Source organism: Phalacrocorax aristotelis, chromosome Z (assembly GCF_949628215.1).
Source record: "Phalacrocorax aristotelis chromosome Z, bGulAri2.1, whole genome shotgun sequence".
Lineage (NCBI taxonomy): Eukaryota > Metazoa > Chordata > Aves > Suliformes > Phalacrocoracidae > Phalacrocorax > Phalacrocorax aristotelis.
In genome coordinates this window covers 6318548-6334441 of record NC_134311.1, presented here as the reverse complement: position 1 = coordinate 6334441, position 15894 = coordinate 6318548, and positions in this window count along the sequence as shown.

Sequence of the window (15894 nt, the reverse complement as noted above, 5' to 3'; positions counted from 1 at the left end):
ACTCTCACAAAAGCCTTATTGCCATAAAAAGCCTGATACAGGATCAGGGCCTTGTTCTGTACGCTTTTTCTTAACTAACTGTCTAGGTAAGAGAGGACAGACATTAATCTTCTTGCAGGTGTGAGGTGTCCTTCCAGCTGGGTAGGTGATTTGCTTTGCTGGAGTCAGAACCTCCTGAAACCAGACTACTGAGCATAAAAGTCCTTTAATGAATGTGTACCATTCAGCAGAAAGCCAGAGCATCCCACGCTAAGTAGTCAAATGTGCGTTGCCCTCTATTCCTTGTAGGATTATTGGGAAAACTCTGTATTTCTTATGTGTCCCAAAGGGTCTGTGGCTTAAGGACACACCACCTGCATTCTGCTGAACTTAGTTGTGATAAGGCATGCATGTTTTTTCTGGAGTCCATTTTGAATAGCTTACCTTGTTTAAGCTTACACTTAGGTCAAGGTGAAGAGCTATAGTAAAAGATTGTTTTTAGAAAACTGTTGAACACACTCGAGTTTGCTCTCTTCTTCCCTTTCTGAGGACAAAATCTGTCCTCACCAAGTTACCTAGAAATTTTTTAAGCGCTGAGGAAACCATGCGCTGTTAACAGAGGATGTAAAATGGCAATATTTTCTGAATTATTAGCTGTAAACACATATCTTATTTCAAACACATATAAATTTATAAAAGTAGAGAAATGAACAAAAATATCTCATTGTAAAGAAATATTTGCTTTCATTAATTAAAATTATATTCTGTATTAATTTTCTATTAAGTAGCTGTATTTCCTTGAAAGCCTTTCTTTCCTCCTGATACATTTCAAAGTATATTACTTTACTGAGTACCAAATGGGACTGAAGGTCATGTGCTAAACTTTTTTTAACTCCAAACACTGGGTGGACTCTGCCTTGAAGAACTTCCCAACGATCTAGAAAATTTTGACAAGTAAAGTATGCTGAAGTATTCCCCCCAAAGCGGGTTTATAGTATCACTACAGTAGAGGAGTGTATCCTCTGTGTTGCAAGGTCCTTAAATATGCAAGACTGTCACAGGTGCTCTTGTATGTTATTTGCATTGATAGTAATTATAAGGGCTATGGACAGGGAAAAAATTAAACATAGATGACAGTGGGTCCTTTTTGCTCCAGCAATTCCTCCTTTTACAGTAAATCCCTAGGGCCCTTAGTAAGTAAATCAAGATAGAGAAGTGTGGGAAGAACAGACCAGCTGTGCTGTTTTGGGGTAGCATCCTTATCCTACATGGATAGCCCAGGATGTGTCACTATTTTGCATTGCATCTTTTCGTAGGATGATTTTTCCACCTCTTCAGCGTCTGACCTCTTCTCATATTTCCTTAAGAAATCCAAACCCATCCTGAGAGATATCGTCACTGTCAGAACATTTTGGGCTTGGTGGATTATTTCTGTGATTTGTACTACAAAGCCTGTAACTGATCATATTGAGCTGCTTTCTCCCAGCACTCACGTAGGGCTGCACCTCGCTGTGTAATTAGTACAAGCACAGTGAACCCCTGGGGAGTGAGCCAGTGCTGTGTGGTGTGCCCGGCAGGGAGGCAGCGGGTTGCGATATCAATGTTTAGATGCAGCTGGATGCTGAAAGGTTCAGGAATCTGCTTTTCTGGGCAGAAGTGGGGTAAAAGAGTCAACCCAATGTGGATGTGGTCTCTTGGACCTTGGCATATAATGTGCAATCTTTAATATAAACTGTGTACACTTGCAAGCTGAGCTCTTTTGGTGCTATGCTGCTGCTTTAGACAATTTTGGAGAAATAGATGGATGTTAATTTGACGGCCCCTGTATCCCTGTCCTCATTAGAGATTTAAAAATGCTCTTTGTCAGGTGATGACTGATTAAGTAGTAACACTGTGAATGTGCTACAGAGCTAAGAAAAAATTGATTGGCCTGACCCAAACATTCGCTTCTTCATTTAGGTCAAGCCTTTGTTGGAGACTGCCATATTTTGAATAACTTTTTCTCATTAATTTATATTTGCATAAATCTCCTCACTTTGAGATTCCCTGTAGATCCCCAAACAGAGGAGTTAGTCACGGGAAAAAAACCGCAGATACTACATCTAAACTGAAATAAAAAAGCTAAGTAGATTTGGGTGGTACTAGTGCTGTAAGCTAACTGTGCCACTGTGCCCAACAGTGAACCTCCTGTGGTTCTGGAGCAAAATTATTGTCTTCGCCGGAAGGATACCAGAACAAAGAATTTGAGCACATACTCCAGACAGTATCAGGGTTTCTCTAAAATTTGTTCAGTTTACCACCCTGTTACCAAGGTTCTAGGAATTTCCTTTCATTTACTATGTGGAAGTTTAATTTTGTTTACAGTATCTGGCCAAATTGCTTTTGCTCCTACTTCTGAAATCAGCAGGACTGCGTACCTTTCTATAAGGGCAGTTTTGGCTCTTCATATGTGCCCCTTCTGTTGTTGTGGAAAATTAAGTCATTTTAACCATTAATAAAATATAAGTAATGTCATAAGCAAGCCAATTATAAGGAATGCTAAAAGGAAATTCACTAATGGATGAAGAAAATGCCTGCCAGATTTTACCCTGACATTTATTATAGCAGAGCAATATTTTTTTAAAGAAAAAAACTATTTCCAATAAGTAGCTTGACAAATTTTAATAGCAATGACACCATTCAATTAAAGACTATCTTCTAATAAAATCTAACAAATGTTTACTAATTTTGCAGGTCAACATAAACTAGTGAAGTAACAACTGGTAAGAGTTTCACTGAATTAAGAAAATTCTAATCTACCGTAAATATATAGCTATTGATTAAGTTTTGTGAATGTAGCCTGTAAAAACTGCCTTTTCCCATAAAATGATTAAAATCTATTCACAAAACTACATGCTGGAGGTCTGTGTAGTTATTTCCCTCAATTATTTTTGGAAGTGACATTAATGAAAATGGATGATAGTAATAAAATGGGAATTCTCACCTTAGAAAACTTTTATCTTGTAGAAAATAGTTCGGAGAAAAATATCCTGAGAAATAGGGTTTTGTAAACATAGACCAGTATGTAAATATAGAAGTTAGGTACCAGGTACAATATTGGAAGAATAACCCATTGCTTATACATGGCAACAGGTAGATCCTACCATGTTGGGGTGAGTAGCTATCTGCGGTGTCATCTCCTCCAGATGGTCGCTACGAGTGATCTTAAGGTCGGAAAGGAAAAAGGAGATGTGGAAGTCTGTCATTGAGCTGCTGCTCTTTGAAGCAAAGCTTGTGCTGAGCCTGGTGTCTTGTTGGGTGCCTCTGGGTAGGGTGGGTCAGGGGCTTCCGTCTTGTGTCTGCAAGTAGTAGCAGGTTCCCAGTTTGACGATAATACATTCTCATTTTCCCCAGCTATGCCTGCAAACCTGTGATAATTATTATTAAGCCTCACAATTAAAGACATTTAAAGTCATGCCAGCACAAAAATACATGGTATCCCACATATATCTGCAGCTGTGTTATGACATGCTAGTTACTTAATTCACAAGCATAAATTGATTTGTACACGTAATGAGTGAAATGGGGAAGAACCGCTTGGGGAAAAATGGTCTTTAGTCTCTAGTAGTGCAGTATTACATGATCAATGTCAAAGCAATAATTCTATTTGAAAGAACAGTGGGCCCTGAGAGTGTGGGAGTCTAAGCTTTTGTAGACCAACATCTGCTTTCTATGGGATAAGACCCTAAGCTTCTTATTTTGGCTGATATTTTAGTGTTTAATCTGTTTTGCTAAGGAGCTCTAATATAAATGTTAATATTTTATACAGATCATACTATGGTGCTTCTTGCAAATAGCTGGAAAGCCCATGAGCATGTCTGAAATGAAGCTCCTGGAATTTTCTGGACAAGGCAAAAGGCCACCTTGGACTAAATTTTTCACCAGTATTGAAAATTCAGAATTTTCACATGGCCATCTATATGTTGTAATGGATTAACATATTAGTCTCTTACCTCAGAAACCCTGGAGGTTTTATAATCTGGGTTAATGAACATCTGAAATGAGTTCAGTGATCTTGATATCTTTCTAGTGCAGAGTGATGCAAAGTTCATAATCACAACATGATCCTAAAATACTCCTGAGAGGTAAAAAAAGATACATATCCAGCTAAGCAAAATATGTTTGAGGAATGTAGTGTACCAAGGAACCTGGGAAACAAAAGCATGAGAAATTTTTACCAATTGAAAGATGCTGTTTTCTGTCTTCTTGGACTCCTGGTATGGGAATAGCAAAGGATGCTTTTACTTTAAGCACTACATTTGGTTTGAAGGAGAAGGGAAGACTTCTTCTGCATTGTTTTTTATTAACCTTGATGCAAAATACAAGTTCTAGTAGTCAGGTTGCTGGAATCGTACTTAGTGATTGCTTTAATACAAACATGCATGTCATATATCCATTTTTGGAGCGCAAAGGCAAAGTGTGTACGCTACTTCTAGTGAAGGTATTAAAATCAACAGGAAAAAATGGACAAGAAAAAGGAGAAATAGGTTTGGGAGTAATTAAAGTTTAAAGGAGAATGATAATCAGAAAATGTTTCTGTGTTACATTTGGATCTAAAAGTTGATGGGTCTCTGAGAACTGTTTTGATGAAAATACTTCGCTTATTTTTAGATTTTGTGGGTGGTTTTTTGTTTTTTTTGTTTTTTTTTTTTTTACTGTATATATGATCCATTGACAGGCAGTGGCATTCAAGATCAGTTGTATTAAAGTGCTGGAATGGAAGGAAGGCTGGATTTTGGCATTAATGGTTATGATATTTAAGCATCTAGTTTTGCTAAGGAGGACAGAATTGGCAGGGGTCACTGGGGTAAAAAGACTTTTTCAGATCTTCAGAAAATAGAATAACACAGTTAATTTAGCCAGAGTACCTCTCAGAAGAGGTATTGTGTGTTGGTTGTATCAGCACAGTATGTCAAGAGCCTGTTTCTTTCTCAGATTAGTTTTAGTCTTGTGCAAATTAACAACATTGTAGTAGGTGCTATAGATTGTTAGTTACGCTTCTTCTGAAGTTTATGTTCTGGTGATATTCTTTACTAACACACAAAGAAACAATACTGAAACCAAGTCAAAAAAATCTCATTAAATGAATGACAGTCTTTCCAACTAATTTCCCTGGACATTACAGCAGGCTGTAAAGTTTTACAGTCTGATTTTCTGCTCTTGCATGTGTATAAAACCAATGTAAAAATGTGGAACTGGAACCTGGTGGATATGACAGTGTCCAAGCAACATAAATTTGTACTCATGAGGTGCCTGAATATGTAGAGATCTGGACAGAAAGAATGTACTATCATAATCCATTTCAATATTGAGAGGCAATGAGAAGTCTTGGGTGGCACTACTTTAATTTCTAAAACCTTCCGGGCTTTTTTTTGGAAGTGCAGATAGCTGTAAAGTTTTGATTGAAAATAAATTATCCTGGGAAAGAATTTGACACTTTCATGTCAAAATACTCACTGTTTTTCAAATAACTGAACTATCTCATTGAACATCAGAAATGTTTTCTGGCCTCAGATTTCCATTTGGCTAATGACTCTTTCAGCATAGAGTATGACTAAAGCTGTCACTGCAGTGACTACAGTAATACATCAGCGAAAAATGTTTCCCCATTTTTGCTAGCTTTACCAACTGAAATGAAAAGATCAGTAGACTAATCAAGCCGCTGTTGGTGGAATGAAAATTCACAGATTATATACAGCTGGAAATAATGGCAATGTTCTTTAAGGGCACTTACTTTCTCCTACTTCTTGAAGAAGAGCTTGCACCTAACAAATACATTTATGAAAAGTTTGTGGCTCTCAAAGACCAAAAGGATATTGTTTTTTTTGGTGAACATAATATGATTATCATATGTGATCACACAAATAATGTTTTAAGCACCGATCTGTGGAAGGCAATATGTTACTGTCTCAGATCTTCACAAATATTGAATCACAAGCTGGACAGTGTAGAGCTGCACCTGTTTATACAAGCTGAAATGTTGTCCAAAGGTTCTTTCATTACTCTAGAAACTAGTAAAACACTAAGATTTAGCCTTTTTGAGCACATCTCTAAGAACATTTTCACTTAAGATTCAAAACCAAATAATGTAATATACACACTACCACTACAATTTTCTCTAAATTACTTCCTACTCACACTGACATGAATGAATTGTTAATTAAATAAGGGAAAATTTTTTTATGTTCTAACACATGGGAAACCTAGATTGCTTAGTATTGATTACATCCTTCATTGACAAGTTCAGTTTCCAGTAGATGAGGTGTTCATCTTACTGTTTTATTTGACCATTTAAAAATATTTAATTAACTTTTGTTTCTGTAACATTTTAAGTTATGTTTTCCAGAACTATGGATTATGACTAGCAAACCAAAATTAAAAAATGTATTTTAATGAACATAATTCATAAAGATGTTTTCTACATGACAGACTGATGTACATGACCATGAAAATTTACAATCACAGCCTTAAAGCTACAAATTCCTCAGTCCCTCAGATTTATAAACACACAGTCTTTTTTCATTCTCCAAATATAAGACATTTTAGTAATTTCAGAAAGTTTCTTAAATATGAACACTTATTTTGTCATATCCTGGCCCTTACTGTCAGCAGGGATCTTCTCACCAGCTCAGTCTTTTGTAATTTGTTATTTCAGTTACTTGCCCAGGGGTTCACCCCGTATCATTGGCCTATTTTGTGTGTTCCCAGGAATCCTTCACAAGCTGTAAAAAGGGATGATGTTGGATTTAGGCGTCTGAATAAAGTAGGGCAGAGATTTCTGCTATGTAGGTAGAACAGCTGGAAACATGATGGGAAAAAAAAAAAGGATTTACCTGATCTTACAAGCAGAAGTTTCATGCAGCTGAAAAATAGGCAAAGAATACTAGTGGTTGGCTATAAGATACATTAATGAAAGATGGGGAAAGTAAAGGTGAAATGCTGACATTTTTTCAAAGACGTAAAAGGAAAATAATGAAAGTTTTTCTCATATTAAGACGCATAGGAATAGACTATAACCAGCAGAGTGTTTCTCTAATAACCTCTTCACTTCCCATAAACTTCTTTTCTGTCTCGTGCTTTTCTGTCTTTTTCTTGGGTGAACGCAGTAATAATTTCCTTGTGGGTTTGCAGATGTGCAAAACTCTAATCTAAAAACCTTAGAGAACTGGGACATGTTGCCTATCTCTTTGTCTCCATGGTAAGCAATATGTTGGCTGTTACACCTGAGGAGGTACAGAAACAGAATATGCTTCCAGTTTATAGAGGGATCATGCTTCCCTTAAATTATAAGGGTTATAGTGCTTTTAGCACAACTTCTGAATTTCACGAGGCTTCCATCACATTCATGAATGAACAAAACTGTGTAAGTTCCTCCCTATGCACAAATATACAGATCTGGGTTTTGAATTGTGTTTTAAAAAGGAAATATGTTGTTTAAAATTACTTTATTTAATGCTTAATGAGATATTATTAAAAAAGGTCCTTTGATGCTACGCTTTCAGTAGTAGAAAATGCTTACAGTGTGGCAAGAGTGAAAAGATTGTGACTATGGGATGTTTGTTCTTTAGAAGTTAATGTGGTTGAATGGAATACTTGAGTGCTCTCATCTCCAGCATTGAACAGATCTTGTATGACTGTAACTTTAATTTATTTGCATTTCAATTTCTGCATTTGGTTATACAGAGAAGAATACTTGCCTTTCATCAGGAAAGAAATACAGAATTGGTAGCTTAAAGTTCAAATCATGACTAAGAAGCATAGAGCTCATGTCACATTTCATATTCTACTTGCAAAGCTCATCAGTGTTCTTAACAAGGTTATTTCACTTATTTCTGGAAAAAAAAAACCTTTTCTAAAAGGTTTCAATAACTCAGCTGTATAATTGGGATCATAATTTTACTTTTTCAGTATACTTCTTTTATGAATGTCTTCTAAAGGTTTCATACATATGTGCTTGATAATAATTATGTTATTTCATGTCTAGGTACTTGTTGACCTTTCTCCTCTTAATGGAATAATACAGCCTTCTTAGGTATTTCTCATACAGATATGCCAAGTCCTTATTCAATGGCACACTTTGAACAAACACACAGGAACTCATTTTTACTGATGGAGAAAATTGGATACACTACTTATTATTTGTGATTTGGCACATTAGTGGTGCCTTTTGCATATTGCCTATTAGCAACATGGTGGTTGGTGACTTGCCACAACTACATTTAATATAAGATTAATATTAATTTCTGGGCTGCTACTCATATGAAGGCTTATGGTCTTGAAGAGTATTAATGAATAATACTTTTTATATTTCTACAACTTCAGCTTTTTTCAGAGATGATTGATACTGGGATAAAAGTAGGTTTACTCAGTTAAACAATGATTTCAGTGTTTAATTTTAAAATGACACTGGTGTGATATTGATTAAGTCTTTCAATTCAAATGTGATTTCTCTTCCCTTTCAATATTCTTTAAGAAAAATCTAGCTACTATTCTATTCTAAAAAATAAATAAACACACCCCTGGTACTCTTCCACATCCATTGGATATGCTTTTTGAAAGTAACTATTTTAGAACCATATTTTAAGAACCAGTAATAACTTATTCCCTGTGAAGTACCTTATTACAGAGGACATCAAGTACCTCTTGGGGTGAATAAGCATGACAAAATCTGACCCTTCATTTCTGACACGAGTAAAACCACGCTACAGTTTATCAGTTCCATCTGAAGTTAATCTGAGGTTTAGGCCATAAGGAGGTGGCAGTGGGGGCATGGGGGGGGTGGGGTGGTGGGAGGGAGGAAAAAATAAAGAAAAAAGCACTCGGCTAAAAAGAGTTAATTTCTTTCAGACTTTCTCTCTGCATGGGAGATTTGATAGGAAGTACTGCAGTTTGAAAGGCTGAGTAAATGCAAATGAAGGAGAAACTGGGACATGTGGGTATAAAAGTATATTATGTAGTTCCAAGAGGTCCAGTGGCACTTGTGTTGTGTTTAATCAAGTAGAACAAAGTAGATATTAGATCCTGGTAGACTGTTTTGCTTAGCATTCTACAAGTTGTATTTAAATCTCAGTGGCCTGAATGCTAATTAATAGAACAAATTAATCTTTTTGACCCAAAGGAAATTTACAAGCATGTTCTTCTTACACTTACAAGGATATTTATGTCGGCCTTCCACAGCTCCATTGCAAAGACTGAATGAGAGATGTGTGGCAGTCCCAAGTAAAAATCAGGAGAAATCAGGTTTTAATCAGTGAGGTTTTTTAGAATGTAATTATTAGAGTAGAGCAAGGTTGACACTCAACCCAGTGTCAAAACAGTCTGTCATCTCAGAGGAGATTATTTTCTTGGAAGCAAACAAATTTTTTCCCATTGAAGTCTGTAAGTCGATGCTGTTCTTTTCTCTAAAAGTATGCAGAGGTTTTCCTAATGTGTTTTGTTAATGGAGAACAAGGAAAATAAGATTTTAGTGGTTGCCAGGTGGAATAAGCCATCTGAATGTGAAGAAAAGAGAAATGCATTCTGATTGTTGAGGTACAAACTCAAAAAGTGATGCTGTTGTGGGTGAGAATGAGAGCCGAGTAGTGCATTTCCAAAATACGGGTTAAAAACCAAAAAGCATCACCAGGCTAGTTAATGGGAAATGTTCTCAGAGAAGTCCCTTCAGCTGCTACATGTTGGTGGGGAACTTCAAGGAGCTCTCTAGAGACATAATTTCACTGACATTTATATATATTATATATATATAATTTCTCAGAGTGGGGTGCTAGCTTTGTGGGTTACCATATAGCACACATCTTTGTGCAAAAATGAGTTCTGTATATATTCTTTATATATATATAAAAAGGCTTTTGAAATAAATTTTTTTCATGGAAAAAAAAAGTTTGGATCATTTTATATTTTAATTAAGAAATTCCTTAGAGCATGAGAAGAGCTTTCCCAAATAAATGTTTACCCCATAAATGTGCTGATTTTAGATTTGAAGCTCTGCTCTCCAAAGGCACAGCCTTGCCCAATTTGGTCCCATAAATTTTCACAATATAATAGAAAATGTCAGGTTTACCTTCAATGTTTTTCTTCACTTTGCATGACTACATGTAAAGATGGTCAGGTTATTTATTGTTTGTTCAATCATTTCTGAAATAACAGCAAAAGTCTTGAGACTGCTGCTAGCAAGCAAAAACTTCTGTGAACCTACCCTGGGATGAGTGAACCCTTCAATCAGAGATAGACCAGCAAAAGACACGTGGCAAAGCAAACACAAGGAAGCAAATACGGGGTGGAGCAAGCTTTGCTTTCAGATCTGTCATTTTACTTTACTGGTGTCAGCTCTTCTAAGCGCAGTTGCAAACTTTACTCAGGTAATGTCCTGCCTCATCATTGAGTTGTGCATCCAGCCAGTCATAAGACTGCTTCTTTGGCAGATCTTTCTTTCCTCCCCTGAGGATCTTTGAACATGAAAGCAATGTTAGACTTCCTCACTACAGATCCACGCAGTGGTGAATATTTTTTCACTACCATCTATGCTGTGATCCAAATCTGTTGGCTCTGTCATCCCCTAAATGTGCAGGATTCTCATCTCTGAAGGGTGGTAACATGATAATTGCAAAAGTTTTAAATTTCTTCCTGCCATTATTACTGTTGTACAACACAGAACAGCTTTATCTTAGCACCATTTGGCATTCTGCCCTCCACCTTGCATGCAAAGTCACATAGACAAGCATGTTGCCTAGCTATCCGCGTTTATTTTGTTTTGGGGATCAGCAAGGGAAAAAAATTTGTCACTTCAGCTTGGGTGTCAGGAGAGACTGACAAAATTCTCACAGACATGATCAAGACATCTTTTCAATAAAAAATTCTACAATTCTCACTAGAAAACATAAGTGGTCAAGTAAGGACACTTTATTATCAACACCAAATGCCTGAGACCCAAAGCTTGATAGTGTTTATCCAGCTAGGCAAGGTTTACAGCTGACCAGGCTTCTTCAAAAATCTTGCAGTCTTTTTGGTCTGAATAGATGTGTGCTGGTGATAGTAAGCATCCATAGCTGCTACACGAGCACATTGCCTGCCCTGAGAAGAGATGTAGCATAGAAACAGCCTGCCTGGAGAGTCTTCGGGTATATGACGTGCTTCTCTGACCTTATGAATGCATGTACAAAATGTCAAGGGTTTTGATTTACATCAGTAAAAATGAGATCAGGAACTCAGCTCAATACAACCTGTACAATATGACCCAGAAGAAAATGGATAAAAACCATAATTACCGTATTTTAAGGTTTTCCTACTAAACTGATACTAATATGTAATTTATTCCTACCTGTTGAAAACCATTCTCTGTAGGGTCTTTACAGGTGAAAGAAAAATGCAAGTGTTTTTTTCTAAGGCTGGCAGAAAAAACAATTCATCTGAATTGTCACTTTCATGAAAATCCATAGCCAAAGGATGGATTTCAGTTTATATCATAAAAAAAAAAGCACAGCTGAGATTTACAGTGGTCATACCTTTCTAACAACCATTTTAGCTGCCCCCTGCCCTAAGCTGTATACACATAATACACCACCTGTAGTCTCTTATTTTTTCCCCAAAATAAGACCCTTCTTAGTGGCGCAGAAATGCTAACTTGGAGAGATCTTGGCCCAATGGATCTCCTGAAGCTCTAGATAGAGTACTGTGTCTTTAAAACACCACCCTTTTCTTCTATTTAATTTAAAAGACTACAACACACAAAATATTGTTGGGATTTTTTTCTTTCAGCTGTCCCAGTTAAGTAATATTGCTGATTGCAATATTATTTAACTCCCTAGTTTTTCACGGCAGCTAGGTGTATGGCTGCAGCTCTAGCAACACAGTCTGCTCAGGTAACATAAAAAAATACACCACTCAGCAGTGATGGCACAAAAGCAGTCATTCATGGTATGAAGCTCCTCAGCCAAGCAAGCACTTTTACAAGGCATTTTTATCATTATTACTATCTGGATACTCTGCCCTAACAGAATGTAGGAAAATAATTAAACTGAGCAGGCTGCCAAAGTACGTGGTAATTAACTTTGGTTAACTTCTTCCAGTATTAGCCTAGGAGAGGGACATCGTTTGAAATAATTAGGCATTGGAGACCTCTAAAAGTTCATCAACTCATTCATTTTCTAACGCTTTGCCTTTACTGAACACTTATGAACCTTAGGGATCTGATTGAACTCTGCTACTAACACTGGCCTTCATAAGCAGGTGTTCTGGTGCTGCATTTCTGCAAAAAGCAGGAATTTCACGTTAGTGTCAAGTCACTTGCTCAAATGAAAATGAAGGACGTTGAGCTTTACAGAACACCAGCAGGATGAAAATCTGTGTAGTACTAATACAAACCAACAGAACAGGCAGGTTTCCTTCAATCCATGAAAGCAGCCTGCACTTGAACAAGGAAAGAATGAAAAGAAGTCTTTTCATTTAGAAAGAAGCATGGCACGTGACTCTTCACACGTTGAGTAATATGCTTCTTTATGATACTGATAACTCCTCCAAGTCTTGTCCTCTAGACTCACAGAAACCAAAGGGAATTTGCTAATAAACTTTATAGGTGGTAGCTTTTTACCTTTGCTGGGGGAACGCTGTGATTTAAGACAGCTGCACTTTAGCTTCAGCCATTACTCTTCCCAGAAAGAGAGAGTAGTAACCTTTTCCCCCTCCCCGTTCTTGGAAAGCTTATCTAGACTTTAGATGTCTTTTGAAAGCACTGTTGAACCTGTTGAACAGGAGGCAAAAGAACCCAACAGACAACAATCAATGCAGACAGACCTATTCTAGGAAACCAGATATGCCTTGAATATGCAGACAGAAAAACCAAAACAGCGGTAGCCCATCTGTTGACACTAAGCAGTTCAGCACCTCTTGCTTTGGGCTTCAGTGTAACTGTTCTTTTCATGTCATTTTCATGCATAAAATTGAGCATGTGTTGCCTTAAACAGCTTTGTGGTATCCTGTTTGTTATGCACACAGTGTAATTCTTTTCTGTACCCAAACCACCAATTCAAGAGACTACTATCCAAATCACTCATATATCTTCTAACATTTGCTCAGCCATCTACTCCAAATGAACACTCAGCCCAGAAGAAAAGGGCAACACTGCTGTATCATCCTTCAGCTTTCGAAGACTGGGGACAACATACTGTTTTACTGTTTTGCTGTTAAATATTTACAACGGTAGGTTTCTGGATATATCTGTCACTAGGTGCAAAAAAAAAAACCGCAGAAAAGAAAAAAAGCTCCCAAGTTTAGCAATGCATTAGTGTAATTTTTTAATCAGTTCATGTGTATGGTCAAAAACTGAAGTAGTCTTCACAGAAGTTCTGCATTAATTCCTCTTAGGGTTAACCAGCTCCAGACCAGGACATTGTGGCAAGGAAGCACGAATGCTCTGCAGATTTGACCTTAAAGATGTGGCTCTAACTTACTGTAGTAATATATTCTAATTTATCCAGCACATCCACCTCTTACAATTCTTGCATAACCCTTCAGCTCCTTATTGTTGGACTTATTCTCCCCTCCCAAATGCATGCCATTCCCAAAGAAGACACCATTCCTGTGTGCCTCTTTCCTCCAATTCCAGTTTCAAGGCCCTATAGGTAAATACAACCTGTAAAAGACAAAAAAGTTAAAACCAAACACTTCAATTTTTTCTTCTTGTTTAGGCAAAGAAGTGAAGGAGACTTTTTTCGATGTAAAAGTTTTTTTACATACATTCATAATCTAAGGATAACATTACTATATTCTTGAAGATCGTGAAAAGACAATTTAATTAATTACTTTTGAGCCAAGATAATCTCTAGAGTCTGAAGCAGGCTCTGAAGTGGACCAAGGGTTTGCAGCAATAGTAGAAAGCCAGGTTTTGAGGCTCTGGTTCACATTCAAAATCCCACCTCGAGCTGACTTTCCACATCAACCCAATCGCACCAAACAGGGAATGTCCACTTGGCCTTCCATGCTGAACCTCAGAGTCCTCCACAGCATGGCCACGTGTCTTGATCCCATCCTGCCCTTCTGGGCACCATCTGCATGCCCAGAGGGCTCTGCACAAAGCTGCACTCCAGTCTGAGGTGAGGACAATGACAGATAAGTCACAAACGGTGAGATGAACCAGGACTGGACAAGGCGTTACACTTGTGAAACACTTGCCTTTGGTTGTCAGGTTCTTGCCAGAAAGCAAAATATCATGTAGCCAAAACAGCAGACTTCTGTGTTTCTCAAACCCACCAAAAACCTGCTTTGGGAAGCCCCTTCTCCCAGTCCTGCAATGCTTCACCCACCAGCATCTCTGGAGAGGTGCCTACAACTGAGTCCCATAGAGCCACTGACATTGTACCACCAGCAGCACTGTTTAACTGGGACTTAAGAAATGAGTCTGGGATAAATATTTTTTTTCCTCTCATCCTGTACTTTATAATGAAGTATCCACCTTTCATTTAGAAGCAGAATGAAGCCTTTTTACTCTCATTTGAGTGTCACGTTCACTTATCTTCCCACCAATTTTTTTGTTTCTAATGCTGTTTGTCAGATTGGACTGTTTTACAGACTGGAATATTTTATAGCTGGTTAATGTTAGACGCTGTGGGTGAATCCTTTTTAAGCTGTTGTGCAGTACATAGAGAGGCATTGGTTTCCTGGTTGGTAATGTAGAGCAGTAGCTTAATTTATGTGTTTTGAATTCCCCTCTGCAAGCACTTCTCTCCCTCCATCTGAAAGGTCCTGCGACACTGCCGCTGCCCAGCCTCCCCAGAGCCTCCCCATACCCTGCCCATGTCCCAGAACCCTGTTTCATCCCAGCCTGGGGTAATCAGCCGCTGCACCAGCAATGCTGTGACATGCCACAGCTCTGCCCTGCTTGGCCATAGGCCATGCCGAGTCAGGTCCCGCGCACCAGCTGACACCCAGTGCGCCCCGACATCATGGGACGTAGGTAGTTTGGGTGCTCCACTTCTTTGTGACTCAGGTCAACCCATGAAAACACTCTTTTCTCCTTCTTCCTCCTTATTACTGCAGTTCTCAGATCATTACACAGTACTACTTTTTGTCTCTGAAAGTTAATCTGTTTACAACTATAGCCCATTTGAAAAAAAAAATTCCCTCAAATCATGTAATCAAGTGGAGCATTGGGCCAAGAGGAAAACTGTTTTTCTTTGAAAAGAAAAGAAAAGCAATTCTTTGATAAGTCTGGATTTATGGAGAAAAAGTCCCTTCAGTCCACTCTAGAAGGTTTTTTTTCGATTAACACTGGGATAAACCATAACACTAGTGATCAATTCTGAATCCTGGAATCTATTGAGAGTTGGTTTCTGCAGCTGTAGTCAGCGTTCTGTGTCGACAAACAAGTGTTCATTTCATCACTTTCACGGGTCTTCAGAACGTCTCCAGTGAATTAAATCAGGAATTTTATTATGTATCAAAACTGTAACCTATTGATAAACAACTATGTTGTAAAAATGAATGTCAGCTTGTAGTGCCATGTTTTACAGCCTGTATGGAAAGCCTTTGCAGGTGCAGTAGCTGTGTTACTTGAACCTGTGTATCTTTTACATCCAGTAAAAACACATTCTTGCCTATTCATTCACCTTGATGAGCAGCTTAGGTTAAATTAACTTTTCTTGTTATTTATTCATAGAATAGGATACTCTTGTTCACTGCTGAAGTTATTAATTTATCGTTTAACTCTACCAACTCTCATTTTCACCAATGGTCTGAAGATTTTGTACATTCTGCCAGAGGTACCTGCAAATACGTTCCTGCATTTTTAAATGTGTATTTATTGGCTAATAATGTTGATCTAAAAATCAGGCACTTATGCATGGAGACCTATGTCTTAAATTTTCTTATTTTGTTTCAGCAAAG